The 16,572-nt window shown below is 39.8% G+C and overlaps 2 long non-coding RNA genes across 2 annotated transcripts in view; both read right to left on the bottom strand.

The window, feature by feature from the left end:
• LOC131577872 (uncharacterized) overlaps positions 1-16,572 on the bottom strand; it is a 104,456-nt gene that overhangs the window by 16,099 nt on the left and 71,785 nt on the right. The window lies entirely within an intron of this gene.
• The window catches only part of LOC131577873 (uncharacterized), a 34,129-nt gene that overhangs the window by 13,529 nt on the left and 4,028 nt on the right, over positions 1-16,572 (bottom strand). Inside the window, exon 2 of the long non-coding RNA XR_009277329.1 lies at positions 2,058-2,161. This is a non-coding gene — a long non-coding RNA (uncharacterized LOC131577873). The remainder of the gene's footprint in view (positions 1-2,057; positions 2,162-16,572) is intronic.

Raw genomic sequence — 16,572 nt, 5'->3', positions numbered from 1 at the left:
CATGCTGAACTGCTTTTCCCTAAATTCCCAAGAGCAACCACCTGATTACAGGTGAATCAAGAAAGTATAAGAGTGAGGACTAAACAGATTTCCTTTCCTACACTTGCACTCAGAGGAGGGGGAAGGGTTCCAAAAACCCGATTATTTTAACCGCAATTTTTTGGGGGAAAAAAATTTAAAATTGAGATGGTGCCTTTTAATTTGCTAATTAACAACTTTTACTGTGGAGAATACTGCCAAAATGGCTGAGATTATCTGATAAAGATTCATTAGAGAAGAAGTAAAATAGAAATTAAAGGAATGAAGCTCTTAGATAATGCAGAATGTTCCACTGAAGCAAATAGAGCCAAGGATGCAATTTAGGGTACATAGTTTCCAAATTTTTGTTTCCTGTATTTTCACATATTGCCTACTAAAGCAGCCATTATGAGGAACTCGATAAGTGCTGTGGGATGATTATATGACAAATCAAGATCAGGTGAAATAATATACAGCATTTGCCAAGAAGTATAATTTCGGGAATCCTGAAATTATTTCTGGATTTACACTGAACAAGTACAATTAGGGTTTGAGAGCTAGATGCTGATAATGTTGTTAACTATCACTCTGGTTACTTACTCTATTCCAGTTATTAGGGCTCTGCTCAGTCGTGGGACTGGTTCCGTTCTGTCCTTCACTAAACACAATTTTAACCCAAATCACTTTTCTCCAGAGAATTTCCAAAGACATTGAACTGGGCATTTAGACTATTCAGACACTCTCTACTGTTATTTTGATATTCCTTGAGTTGACAAGAAAATAGCCCAGTAGCCTGATGGCTACTGAGCCTGTAGACTACCTTAGCCTCAGGCACTGTTCTGAACCAGTCATAACACAACCTGAATATTATGTTAAAATCTTTCATTCTTTCAAGCAAATGCCTTAACAAGAGACTGCCGGTCGATCTAAACACTAACCTCCTCCTAATCTGCTTCTGGTGATGTCTCACATTAATTGGTTATTTATCAATCCAGCGAGTAAATCACAGTTTAGCTCAGTGGTAAGGGCATTGCTTTAAGAAACATAAAAGTGGCTTCTCATCCTCTTCCACTGATAAAGTCATTAATGCAATTGAAACATTAATGACTTAAGAGCATTTTTGCCAGGACATCCTAACCAGATGGCTCACATTTTTTACTATGAGTAAGACACCAGGATTCAGTCTTCACTAGGAAAAAAGAAGGAATGTCTCCCACACTGAATGATCAATACTTAAAACAGACTAAGCACGGAGGAGGAAGAGGGGTAAAAAGGAGATAATAATGGAAAATGACCCTATCTCAGGTCAAATAGACAGTAGGTTAAAAGTGGAATTAAAATTCAGCCTCCTGTTAGCCAAACACAGACTCAGTTAGTACAAAGCCTTGCCTGCCCTCACTTCTTTTGTTGCCAGTTTTCCTATGTTGTCAGGCACATTCATCAAGCCACTTCATGTCAGCTGGCTTTAGAGCCCAAACATGCATTGACAAATTGCCCCTAAGCTCCATTTCTGGAGACATTTCTTCCTCTTAATCTGAGATCTGTTTTAAGATGGTTGTGGTGAAACAACCCTCCACACTGCCGTGTTTGACTAAAAGAATGGCCTAAAATGGTGAAACTGAACTAGGATGGCTTCATTTCAGATGCCTGAACTACGCAAGAGAAACCTCTATAATCCAGCTGCCCTGTCCACATACAACACCTGTTTACCCTACAGAGATGTCATGATAGTTTCTGCATGTTCCAAAATCTTCAGAAAAGGTATCAAATACTATTTTCACCACTTTGCAGTCAGATTCAAATTCATTTATAGGCTGCTATTACTCTTCAACACTTAAGAAACCCATCCTAAATTTTTCCAGAAGTTTCCGTTAACAAAGACTAAGTTCCAATAACACAGTAACCATCCTTAACAGCTGGCTTTTAATGGCATCCAAGACAAAGAATAGAAAATGTTTCAGTGATGCTGACCAAAGAGACATGCCATGTCTTCATGAATAAGAGAAGGGGAAAAACACTCCACAACTGAGCACACTCACCAGCTGGAAGAGACAGAGAGGCAGCAGGCAGGTGCAAAAAAAGCCATTTTGGGGCTCTAGCTGTTTTTTTCTATATTCCAAAGGACAAACAGCAGAAGATCTTTCTGTGACAAGAAACAAATCTAGATTTAGTCCAGAAGTGACTAGTTAATTAAAAGGGACAGTATCCAAACTCACACATTTTTAAGGATTAGGCCTATCACACACACACTGTTTTTCAATATTCTTCTCTGCAATAAAAACTGAGATTGTTTTCTGAACAGGATGCCAGCTGCTTCCTGTTCATGCTACTAATACATAACACTGCCATTGTATCACATCAAGGGATCCTCACTCTGATCACCAGCCAGCAGAACAAATGCACTATATTAAATAAATCCTCATAAAAGGCTACAGAATTGATTGGTGTAATTCAGCCTAGCCACACTGACTTCAGCAACATTTTACTCCTACTTAGGACCTAATCTGATTTATAATTTATCTTTCACATGATTAACTAATTGCTGTACACTTATACATAGGAAATCCAATTCTATAGGTTATGCATGGATCACATAGTTAGTCACACTTACGTGTTATGAACTCTCAGATGCACTTGCAATTAAAAGGTACAAAACAGCAGAAACCTTCCTGTGGCATGAGCTGTCTTGCTCTCCTTTGCCATAAAGAAGCAGTCTCTGACCTTCTGCAGTTCTTACTGTGAATATTCTCATCCCTCCCAAGAGGCGATCTTCCCCAAGAAGCCATGGCCTCATTCTATGTAACTCAAAACTGCTGTTACCATGGTTAATATTTCTGACTTGATTGGCACCACTAGTAATTGAACTGCAGTCTCTTGAGCACAGCAAGCTCTATTCATTAGCCCCTATTGTGTTAGGACACTGCATCAACCCACATTATTTTTCTGTGTAAAGGGGAAAAAATCAGCCATGAATACAAAGTTATGTTGCCATACAAAATGATGCAGTTTTGCTGTTGGATTAGTTTAATGAAATTAAATAAATATTGCACATAAATTTTATTTATGTCAATAACAGTGCAATATGGGAAAAGGCACCTTCATTTTGACTGCATAATATTATGTACATCTAAAACCCAAAATAGTTTAGTATCAGCTTTATGAGAAGACTTTTGGTTTCATCACATATTAACAAAACCTTTGCAGTCTTCTCTCTCCTTTTCTCCCACTTTATGCAGAATTACACTGTATAAGAATTTGCTGATTTGAGTCAATATGTGACAGAATGCTATGTAAGTAATGAAAAGAACAATAAACTAGAAGCTTTCCTTCTGGTAAGGAAACAGGATAGATAAGCTTTAAAATGTAGCTTTCAACTGCCTATTCAGACAAAGATTTTATGTGTTTTATATATTTCAGTAGTTTTTATAGATGACACTATGGTATATATAATGAAATTAAACCACTTAGAAATTACATTATAAACCCTGACAATTTTGACCTGACAATTTAATAGAAATAGACAAAATATGAGAAATATTTTGTATTCTGATCCCATAAAAACTTCCATAAATTAATAACATCCAACATCAAGGAGAAAGCCATACCAGCAAGTTGTTCCAGAGTTATCCTTCTGTTCATCCTGCAGCTTTTTTAGTGTAATAAGTACCCTCTTGGTTTTGTCTTTGCAAAAGTTTTCATATTTTGTCTGTTTTATTCCTTCTTCCTTTCTCCCTTGGACAGGGCCATAAGAGATGTCTGAAAAATATTCATCACATAGATTCTTTCCCATGGGGAAAAGGGGAAAAAAAGAACACAGTAATATAGGTGCTAAAGGAAAAAGTTTTGCTTTACTCCATCAGCCAGCCTTGGCATTGTGAGATGGATCTTGAAGACTGAAGAGCTTGCAGGGATTCAGAAATGTGAGCTAGAGAAAGGTGGATTAAAGAGAGAGCAAGAGACTGTCAGATACTGGCAGTGGACAAACTGCTTCCCATCGTAGCTTGTTATTAAGTGGAGTAAGATATTCTTCACACTCTCAATGCCAAGATTCTCACCTTTCCACAATTTACACTCTGTGTTGAAAAACCAGTAATTTATTCCCAATTCCTTCCGTTTCCAGCCCCACCTGAGTCCACTGTGTTATGTAGAGACAAATAAGTTTACAGGGACAAGTCACACAAAACCATACATGTTCTAGCAGAGAATACATACGACACAACAGTGCAGGAGATCAGAAGTGACAGATTTGCCTCCCCAAGGTCACGGGATGGATGGCCCTGTCAGTGCTTCTGACTTTTTTCAGCTCTCTCTGAGAATGTTCAGTGCTTGGAACATCACAAAAATCTAGCTGTGTCCCATTTTACACAAATGACTATAGAAGCACACAAAATTGGTGGCACTGTATATTTAGATCCTTTTCCATAGCATATAGATAATAACACTTATCTTTCCCTTTATCATCTTAAAGCTTACTTTGTATTTGCAAGGTACTTGGTTGATAAGACCTGTAGTTGCCAAAAGAAAATTCATGGCACTGTGAAAATTCCTTATCTGGTGCATACCTGCTGCTGGGACTGCATATGAGGAGCGGCAAGAGTGACAAATAGACAGTGAAATGCAGTATTAACTGAACCTGCTTCATTTTGAGAGAGTGATTCTCTGATGCCTCATATGCTGGATGAGCCAAGCTAGCAAGGTTCGGAGGACATACACTATTTCCTCCTTCCCCACATCAAGTTTATATTAGATGGTCCAATAGATTTAAAGTCATTAAAGAGAGGACTGGCCAGCAGAAAAAAACCAAAATACTCATTTCTCAAGAACAAAGGTTAAAAGTAATTATTGATCATCTGTCTCATCCAGCAGTCTCTGTCCATGCCATTCAATAACCAATGTAGGCACACTTTGGAAAACCATTATATGTGATCAAATAATAGTTTTTGTAGCACACATGCCAATGGATATGTCTGCAGGAATCAGATCAAAGCCTGTGACTCTCACAATACAAATGCATTCACACTCCTGATTACTTAATTTCCCAACTGTAAGCCATTTTAAATGCAATCTTCCATTAATTTGAGTGTGCATAATCTATACAGCTACATGTCTTCTTATATTTAATCTGCATTTTTAGGTTAAACTGGTAACTTGATGCACCAGCCCTCACTCTACCAACAGCCATGTGCTCCCAGAGCATGAGCATATGTGCTCCTGTAGCTTTCTAAGCTCTTTCTTTATTTTTCCAGAGCCCAGGAATGCCCAGGAAGAGCATTTCCAGCAAGGAGGAGGAGGTGATCCTGCCCCTCTCCTCAGCCCTGGTGAAGCTACACTTGGAGTTCTGTGTCCAGTCCTGGGCTTCTCAATACAAGTGAGACATGTAAGTCCTGAAGCAGATCCAGTGAAGGTCACAAAAATGACTACTTCACAGGAGCATCTCTCTTAAAAGGAAAGGCTGAGGAAGCTGGGCCTGTAGACTCGAGAAGAGGTGACTGAGAGTGGATCTCATCAATGTCTGTAAGTATTTGAAGGGAGGGTGCAAAAACGATGAAGCCAGGCTCTGTTCAGCGACACTGGGCAATAGGACAAGAGTCAATGGGCAGAAAGAGAAGCACAGGAGGTTCCACCTCAATATGAGGAAGAACTCTATTGTGCAAGGAACCATGCACTAGAACCATGCACTCTGGTTGCCCAGAGGGGCTGTGGAGTCTCCCTTATTGGACATATTCAAGAACTATCTGGACACAATCCTATGCAATGTGCTCCAGGATAACCTTGCTAAGCAGGGAGGTTGGACCAGATGCCCCACTGTGGTCCCTTCCAACCCTACCCAGTCTGTGATTTCTGCTCTTCTTTATGCAGCCTCATCACCATGTGGGATTTGTAGCACTAAGTAGCCCCACAAATGGTCATTCTGGCATATATTAACCATACACCCTTGTGTTTCACAATTTACACAGTCCTCTTTAAGCTCCTGCTGGGATCACTGCATGCAGATCTCATGTATGAGCAGACTGGCTATTTTCATGCCCGTCAGCTTTCATTCTTTTTGTTGGCCAACATGCCTGTTACATAAATAATCATGGTTTAAGAATAGAGCTAAATTCTATTTCTCTGTTTGACATGCTGAACTAACTGCAAATATTCTCAGCTCAGCTTTTTAGAGCAGTTTGTAAACAGCACAAAAACCAGATGTGACTCAAAGGACAATCTCATGTAAATATAAAAAGTCATAATTCTAAGTACAATGTTAAGTCTCAGTAATTCACACCAATTTGAGGTTTCCAGTTCAATGTCAGCAACCCTGACCTGACAAATACTACTGTGTAAATTTGTATAAAGCTGAGTACATTGCAGGGTCTCAAAATCACAGTCACATTATAATAATAGCAGTGGACTTTTCCCTGGAGCCCAGTACATGCACACAGATTTTCCAGAGCGCCCGAGGAATGTAGGTGCATAGGTGCTACTGAAGGTCAGTTGGATTTCCACAGCCAAATCCATTAGATATGTTGGAATCAGTCCCTTGCAATTACTAATTCAGGTACCATAAACAACTATTCACTTCTATATTTTAATATAGATAAAACAATTGGCTTCATTTGGACTGATCCTGAATCCCACCTGCTTACATGGCTTTGCAGTGAGGTAATACATGTTGGTAAAGTCATCTCTAATGGGAGAGTATCTGAGTTTGGCTGTGGCTGTTTATTTTCATTGCTTCTATTCTCTTGGGTTTTTTCTCTTTATCTTCAGCATTTCCCATTCTCAAGATAATTTTTTTCATGTGTGTTTTGATATACACAGTGTTTTTCTTCTTGGCCACACACTTTTCTCTCTGCATCACCAGGCTGAATTCAGAAGGAATTAGTGACTTAGCTGCTTCCTTCTCCAAGTGGTATTTACAATTGTAATGACAGCATTTGTGATAACTCCTTCTTGTTTTCTGATAGAACTGAAGCAAAATTAAATGCGTTTGTTAGCCAGACACTAGGGAAGTTTTTGAAGTTAGAGGTATGTCTGTGGTACCAGAACACTGTCAGGGACAAAAGAGACAGTCACACAACCCCTATAACTCTCTACTCATGCCCATCCAGATTTATTCTACCTCACTTTCCCAAACATGTAAGAGGGATTCTATCCTGGACAGTGTTGAAGAGCTCACTGATCAGCAGCATTCATTACATTAGAACACTTCTATCCAATACAGCACAAAATCCATCATCGAAATAGCAAATCATTCATATAACACATAAGGCCATATTGTGCCTGCATTATGGAAAGGGATCACTCCTTGAGGAAACATCAAGTGCTGGGGAGAAACCCTCAGCAGGAGGCTGCACATGAGGTCTTCTCCCTGTGAGCCCCTGAGAGGTGACAGACATGGATACAGAAGGGTGCTGCAGATGGGCTACACAAAGAGATGTGCACTGGACAGCAGCTGCTTGGACACACTGATCACTGCTGCCTGTTGGATTCCAGTGAATAAAATGGTCACTGTTTCACTCCACAAATGTGAGAACAAGCGCAGCAGAGCCCAGGTGTATGAATGCTGTTCACTGCACTGACATTGAGCCAAAACATTTGAAACTGTTTTGTTTGAGTATTCAAACAAACAATAAAACTAAAAGTCATTTTAGTAATATATTATCTTAATGTTTGACCCAGAGTCCCAAAGATAGAAGCCATGTGAGGATTGTTACAATACTCGGTGTTCAGCTCCTTCACAAGTGGAAAGCAGTATGATTTAATTATTTTATGGCTGGAAGATAAATAACAGTCCCTGTAGGAAACTACAAGTGGTACTGTAAAAGATTAGCCATATTTGGTTTTGCACACCCTTTTACACAGGGTAATATAGTTACTGAATCATTATTAATAATTGTTTACGTCACAGTAATGCCTTAAGCAACCCTTCAGGACAAATACTAAAAAGGATAAACCCTAAGAAAAAGCTCCATCAAAGCAAGGGAGATTTTGTTTTCCCTGAACCTGGAGCCTCTTGCACCTGCAGTTGAGCTGCTCCCCAGACTGCAAATGCCACCTATGTGTGTGATATGTGGGGTGCTACTGGGCAAGTGGTACAACTTTCCTTTCTTCTGCTGTGGAAACTGAATCATCCCTCAGATCCTTAAGTCCACAATAGATCTGTCAAGGAAAATAAAACAAGCCTGGCATGCACTCAGCTATGATAGTCAATCTAAATAATTCCCTAGCCTTGGTATCAGGCACCATGCAGCTCCCACTCACCTCAGTAGGAGGGAACGGGCCCTGTGCATTGCCCAATTTATCAACATGATACATGAAGTCTGTCTGGAAGATAAACAAGGGGACATATTGTGGTGACATATGAACTCTTCTCAAGTTGTGCATCCTCAGAGATAGATTACATGATGAACATGTGCAGTATGCCTTTTCCAGCTTGTGCTTCTGAACTGAACTGTGATGTCCTTCCTGAAGAAAAGCTGCATTTTATCTCACAGATAAAGCTGGTTATCCTTTCAGGGGAAGTCTCTCAGAATTCAGTTCTCAGGTACCCGAGTGCCTAATGAGAAGAGATTCATAACCCCTTGCATGATGAGATTTTGTGTTGTCTTTCTCTTTGGGGAGAGGTGAAGTAGTACATTTCTCTTCAGAGGAAAACAAAGGAAAAGGAGCAAGCCTTATGAAGTAAAACCATCACAGTCCCTGCCTGCCTCCTACCAAAGCTGTTTGCAAAGGCAAATCCACCTCAGTTCCATGCTTCCCCTCTAATTCACCATCATTTGAGAGAGAAGAAAGAGCAGACAACACACAGTAATTTTTAAAAGGCATTAGGAGTAATATTGTGACAAACAAGTCAGCAGCATTTCAACACCTCCAAACACAGAATGGCAGAAGTGTGCCTGTCAAAGCACAGCTACAGAACAATTTCTGGACTTGCCATCCTCAGTGTAAAGTACGAAGGTGGGATATCTCAGGAAAAATCAGGAAGGAACCTGAAAGACACATAAAGACAGCTTCCCTTCTCCCAGCCAAATCGATCTGGGGAACCTTTTCACTTCTTATGCCTCTGAAAACTTACCCTCCAAATAGAGTGGGTGTTAGAGTTATGAAATCTGCTACACCTGGACTGCACTATTGCTGAAAGCAGATTATCTGTAGATAGTAATCTTTTAATAACAACTTTTCAAATGATCTGTTCTTCTCTTGTCATTGATATGTTGTCATATGCTCAAAATTTGTTATAAGTATTGATGCTAAGCTTGTGTCACCTGGCTGGAGAAAACAGGTTAGCATGGGAGTTTTAAGAAATCAGTAACAAAAAATAACCCTCTTAAAAAGAAATATATTAATATATAGGTAATATACAATCCAGATAGCCAGACTAACAAAGAGGTTGGCACTGGATATACACTTAGACTGTGCTGAAGTATTATTTAAAATGCTAGGTGCCTTAATCCAGCTTTTTACATTCACACCAGTTACTCCAAGTTACCAGTCACTACCTGATTTTGTATCTTACCTGCTCGGTCCCAAGAACAGGCAAAAGTCAGTGTCCTGAGACACTCAACTCACATCAATTATTTTATCAGGTTGCCTACTTCTCCCTTGCAGCTTTGCTCCCTAATGTTGGGGCCTTACTAGGCAGCACATTTGAGCTGGTGGCTCAGAGCTGCTCAGACACTGGGACAGCTGGATGCTAACACCAGGTACAGAGCATCCAGACCTGTCCATGTGGAGTATCCTTTTGCCCTAAAGCATACAATTCATCCCTTGAGATCTTAGGTCCTCAAAGGTAACTACTAGGTTACCTCAGGGCTATCAGGCTGGTACCAGAGTTTGGCTCTACAGGGCTCCAAGGAAAAAGCAAAATGTATTGGTGATGACCTCTGCTCAGATGTAACTGTGTTATGCTACAGCTATGCAAATACAAGCAAACTAGAGACCTTTTTCTCACTAGAGATCTTTCATCAAGCATGGCTCAGCCCTCATTCAAACACAGTCAAGTCCTAAACAGGATGGACATATCCTAACTGCTTTTTAGGGATAATTCTTGTTACATGTTCTTTCTCCATCCATCTCCAGATATGTGATGGTTAAATCCATTACAGGGGCCTTGCTCAGCAGTTTATGTGTGGATAATCACATATCAGTAATTGAGCGTACACTGTTAAACCAGGTTAGATGTTGCTCCTGTGTCCTCAGCTGCCCAGGGAGAGATACTGCCAAGATACCCACTGTTGTTCTGGGCTGTCAGCACAAAGTCTCACTGGGGCCTGCTCCACTCAATATTCAAAAAAAAAAAAAATGGGTCCACTTTTTTCCTTAAACACATTCACACATGGTGCTCAGGAAAACCTGGATGGCATTTAACACTGTGGTTGGCAAACTGAGACTTGGAAAGGGGTTAGAACTAGGACTGTCTCAGGTGTTGTATTTTAAAGTGCACATCAAGAGATTCCAAAAGAGGCAAAAGTAATGGGGTCTCCACATAATGGCAATAGATGTCAGAGCAGCCTAAAGGATTAATGAGACAGAAGGTACAGTTTTGTCACTTTGATACTCAGCTTCCTTGCAGCCTTTTAAATCAGCCTCCTCAAAATCCAAACCCACCCTGCACAGATCCGCAGTATACACAAAAAAGGAATATGCAATGCAATTTGGAGAGACAATATTAGGTTGGAAAATTTTGGACTCTTTCTCTTACAGACACAACCGGTGCCAGTTTTGTGTATCTGTCTACCTGCACGAACGAAATAATTACCAGACTACAGCATTCTGCAGTAATGATCATTAACTGCAGTAGCAATATTGCAGACTCTAGGGCCTTATTGTAATCCTCCTCATTTCAGTGTTAAACTACTCTAACTTCCTTAGCTTCACTGGAGATACTCCACTTTACACCTACATAATTGAGAGCAGAATCAAGCCTCCACTGCTGTGGAAAATACTGGGTAGTGCAGCACTTTTCAAATAAAATGTAATTAACATGAAATTCTAGATCCATATTGCAATTTGCAGAATGATCACTGTGGGTGCAGCATGACTTCCAACTCCCTCTCTCATCTTAATTTAGTTAGAAATAGGGCTGCTTGTGTAATATTTTCTCCATAGCAGGAAACAGAGGCATATTTCTTTTTCTTTCCCTATTGTTATTTTTTTCTCTTTATAAATCTTTGTCAACAAAGGATTACTAGCTCACCTGAGAGAGGCAGTTAAAGTCAGATACTTGCCCATAATTAGGGAAACTTGGAATCCTTGACAGTGAACACCTGGCTTCTCATTACTACCTGAATTTTATACTTCCAAGTGTTAATCTCTCCTCAGGGTTTGCCTTGGAGTTTCATTCTGGTATTCAATGAAACCATCAGGTTTTCCAGGCACTGACACCTTTGAAATGTTTTCCACATGGGAACCAATATGAAACATGTGTGATTATTACTGATTTCACTGTGTTGATTTCTATTATGGTAGCACCCTGGAAAAATAGTACAGACAGCAGTAATAAAATCTTTCATTGAATAACTTTATACAGCAGGAAGAGCTGTATTTGAAGGGGCTGGTTTGACATGGGGGGATGGGGGGGTGGGCATTGCTGTGATGAATGGTGTTATCATGATTATAACTTGGTTTAAAGGATTCTAAGAACTTGCACATTTTTTAGCCTCGAGAGTAAGTTCTACCAGCACTTCCTTCCTCTTAAAAGCCATCACCGCTGCCATTCCTTGTAGCTCTAGATGAAATACGTGAGCTAGCTGGAACCTGGGAGTATGCTGATTGTGAACTCCCAACTAACACTGCAGGGCTACAGTTCAGGCAGATTACTGTAATTTCCTTTATTTTACTGAGTGCAGAGTTTTCTTCCCAACTTTTACCAGCCTTATGGACGGGAAAATTTTCTCATTCCCACAAGACCAAATGTGCTGGTAACTTTGTACTTTTTACTCCAGACACTGGAAAACCCAGGCAAAAGGATATCTCTGGGGCTTTTATTCTGTTAATCAGAAGGATTTACTATCCTGTGCTTGAATAAGAGTTGTTTAAATCACTCCAGGCCCAAAGCTCTTATTGACTACTGCAAGGTAATAGAGGTAATAAGAAGTCAAAATCCTCTGAAAGAAAAACACCAAAGTAAGAGTTTCCATGGAGATGAAACTCACTCAGAAACAATGAAAACAAGTGACTTTTAAACAGCAGTTCATTTGGTTTTGGAAAGCACCAGGTACCAACAAGAAGAAAAACACCCAGGCTATCTTTCCTTGATCAAGTCCAAGCCCTGATGCACTTGACAATTTTTAAAGTTTTGAGTGAACTCAGGAAAGGCAGGCTTACTGCAGGAGTAAGTAGCATGCTCAGTGGAAGAAAATATGTAAAACTTGTTTGGGATCTTAAGTGGGGAAAGAAAAAAAAAAAGGAAGCAAAGCAGTGGAAGATTTTGTGACTGATCTGAGAATCTGAATTAGTGGTATTTAACTGATAAAAGAGCAGTTGTCATGGAATCCCAGAAGAAAAATACTAAAGAAAACTGAGAAACCCCAAGTTAACCTATGGTGAGCTTTATATGTGTAAGAATGCAAAATGTAATTAAAACATCAAAAACTCAAAGGTGCTGATCAAAGTAGTCATTGTCTTGAAGTTCAGTAACAAAAAGTGGAACACTCCTCTGAACTACAAGGTTAAATTCAGATTCCAATGTCTAATGTGTCAAAGATACTAAAAATGAGAATCAGTATAGTCCAGTAAAACAAGAGAGTTTGTTCTTCACAGAAGACACATGTCTTCTGTGAAATTTCATGTCCCTGTTTCCCAACACTCAGATTCATTTAAAAGCAACCAGAATCCAGTTCTTACCACTGGCAAAGGACACCTGAAGTTTCTTCCCTGGAGAATATTTTCTTTCTTTAGTTGCACAATTATAATTGGAGTTTTGAATGCGGCCCTGGAAGACACTGCTGCATATACTTTGAAGGAGACTACATAACCTTTTTATCAGAACTGGAATGCAAACACATTTCCCAGACCTTTTGTGAGGTCCTAGATGTATGGCATTTCCCAAATTCCATGGGGATATCCAATAATCTTACCAGTCTCCTAGTTGTTTGTGGAGCAACTACAGAGTACTGACTCCTACTCAGCTGAGCTCAGGTTAAAAAAATATATATCTTCACAAATATATGCTTCAGATTATTCATAAAATAAAAATAAAATAAACCAAAAACAAACAAACAAAAAAGCCACAGACCCATACCATAGCAACAGTGTACATTATATACCTATATTTGTATGCCATGCAAGAGAAAGTTTAACTTAGATACTTCTTCCTTCAACACTTTTTCAATTTCCACTGATTGCTTCATTCCCTGCACTAACCCTCTTCTCCTCAACTCCCTACAGTCTGTTTTCCCTCTCTGTTGTAATACCCTTCCTGTCTCTGCCTTTGATTTTATGCAAATTTGGGTTGTCTGGGGTGATGATCATAGAACTGAAAAAAGAGTAATACAATAGTCCTGTGCTAGAGCTTTACATTCAAACAAAGCGCAGAGGATCACTACCTGCTCTCCTGGGAGCATTTCTGAGCACTCAGTGCACCTTACACAATTTTCAGACCTTACTATTTGTCTTACAGTTATGTGTGTCAGGAATTAGTTGCCTCACAAGGCTACAGGGCAGATTTGTGCAACAGTCCAGGTCTCTGGGACTGCTGTCTTGCATCACAGACAGGTGCCTTGTCACAGGAATGACACAATGCCAGCTTTCCCACGCTCAACCTTCATATATCTAATTGTTTCTGTACCTAGATAGTAGTACATGTCATTTTATACTTCTGAAAATCCACTTCCTTCAGCATCAGCTTCTCTCCATATAGAGACTAGTTCTCAGTTTTTTATTAAAAAACCTCCATAGATGAGTTTATGAAATATGTTGTGGTGGTGCCACCTGTGAAGAGCTGGTGACTCTGCCCCAGTAAAACTGACAAATTTGATTCACTGATGAAGCTACAAGGAAAATTGTTGGGCTCTGAAATGTTTCTATGAATTCAACTCATGGGTTCTCACAAGATGAGGAACACTGAGGAAATGCTAAACAGGCATGATTTTACCAAGTTTGGTTGAAGAGACTGACTGATGAACCAGATTTTACTGCCTGTCAAGAGAAATGAGGAATAAAAAAAATAAAAAATCCAAGAAGGATTTTAGAGACATACACAAAAGCAATGAAGGAGAAGGGTCAAAAACTCATAGGACAAAGAAATGTATACATTCATTTGATGGGGAGGATCTGACTTAGATAATGGATCAGCTCAAAATGTGGAAATTCTGTCTCGTACACAAAACACCAAAAGAAATATCTATACAGGAGTGCCTGCTTCCAACACAAATGATGTACCAGAGGAATAAGGAAAATGCAAAAAAATGTATATAGGATTTATCACATTTATCTTATGATAGTAAGTAAGGAGTAAAAGAAAACCTGGGCAGAGACCTCTGAGATAGTATTAATAAATATACCCAGTATTAATTAAGTACTATTAGTATTAATAAATATCCCCACGCCACTTTGTATACTTGAAATATAAAATAGTCTGCTCACATACTTGCCACTAGTGATTTCTAGGAAAACATGTTTAAATTTGTGAAGTCTAAAGAGTTGGTGTTTTGTTTAGTGGAGGCAACAAAAAAAAAATGTTGTTTTGGATGAGAACAAATGCTTCATTTTGTGTTTTCCAATTCAGTCAACAACAAAATATACTTCATTGCTAACATCACTTGCGAGTCAGACATATACACAAGAAAACAAAAAACCATAGCTTTATGTTGTCTGTTGCACTGGAGAAACACAAGGGGAAATTCTGTTTGACAGGCAAAAAAAAAGAAAACAAAGAGGAAAGAATTCTTATTTCAAAATCTCTAAGTGGATTAAAGTGACGGGGAACAAATGACTACAAGCCTCAGAAGCTGAGGACTTCCATCTCTAGGTGTGCTGGTGTTTCTATTATGAGCCTCCACTTCAAATATAACTACAGAAACTAAATTGATTTTCTGGTTTTATGACCTCTTTAAAGGCACATTAATGTTCTACATAACTGAGTATTTGCACAGTACTTTATTATGTGAAATACCATTAATTTCAATGGGAGTTTGTGTAGTATGGTAACGATGTCATTAAACAGTGCTGTTAAACTCATTGGGCTATTTACCATCCTGAATTACACCTGGACACCCCTTCCCCTGAGCAGCACGGCCTCTCCCACACCTCTGTACCTGAGTCATACAGTGTGCCCCTGCTTCCCCTGGCTAGCAGGGGACAAAGACCAAAGCTCAGCAGCTGCAGGTAATGACTAACAGGAGGTTTTGAGCATGGTCCATGCTATATCCATCTGCACAAGAGCAAGATTTTCCCAAAAGACACAGACCTTTACTGTGTGCCCATGCCACAAGCTGGAACGGCTTCATTTAACACTCTATCCTAAAATGTCCAAGGTTTATTCTCACGACACCTTTATGAAGAAGAAAAAAAGCAACTTAATTCCCTGGGGTTGAACTGATGCACCTACAGAAGATACGATCTGCACATAGCAAATTCCTTCAGCAGGCTGAGGCCTGAGCAGCATCCTGACTAGGAACTGATTTACAGACCCACTACCAATGCAACCAGTGGGAACATCAGTATATTACTTTTTCTATAGGTGATAATTTCCATTTTAATCCATGGATAATAACTTGCATGTTCACGAATTTGCAAGACTTTGCTCCTTTAACGTTGAGGCATTACACTGCATCTTCAGGAAATACTTGGAATAGGGGCTTTGAGTAAACTACACCATCCTTGAAGTAGCTTGAGGAAGTATTGTGCTCAGCATCACTCTTCTAAGGTATCATCAAACCTCTTTCCTGTGTGTGTCAAGCTGAGAGAAGACCTGTTTTCCTTACTATCCTATCCATTCTGGTTGCCTTGAAAAGAAGAGAGAAATTGATGCACAGGTAGATTAGGGAATGAGAGGCTGGAGTGCAGCCTTGCAGGAGGAGATCTGAGGCTTTTGATTGATGATAAACTCAATTTGAGCCAACAGTGTGCAGTCAAAAGGACCAGATATATACCTGAAGGGCATTGAGCACGATGTAGCTAACTGTGATTGTCCCACAATACTCAGTACTGCTGAGGCCTCACCTCAAGTACTATGTGTGGCTTTGGGCTTCACAATATCAGTAGGATATAAAAACTTTAAAAACTGCCCAAAGGAGGACAACAGAGCTGGAGAAAGGAGAGTTGGACAAGACTTATGAGGACTGGCTGAGGATCCTAGGTTTGTTCAGCTCAGAAAAGAGAAGGCTGAGCAGTAACCACATTGCTGTGGTCTGCAACCCCCTCAAGGTGCAAAGCAGAGAGGGAGATGATTTCTTTTCCCAGTGTCTCGTGATAGAACACATCAGATGCAGGTTGCATCTGCAAGCTGCATCAGATGAAGCTTGGACTGGATATGAGGAAAAGGTGCTTCACTGAGAGGGAGACTGAACACTGAAAGAAACTCCCAAGGAACAGGTCATCATCCCAGGCCCATTGAGTATTCAAGCA

The sequence above is a fragment of the Poecile atricapillus genome, chromosome 3 (assembly GCF_030490865.1).
Source record: "Poecile atricapillus isolate bPoeAtr1 chromosome 3, bPoeAtr1.hap1, whole genome shotgun sequence".
In the NCBI taxonomy this organism is placed as follows: Eukaryota; Metazoa; Chordata; class Aves; order Passeriformes; family Paridae; genus Poecile; species Poecile atricapillus.
This window is presented reverse-complemented; position numbering and strand designations above follow the sequence as displayed.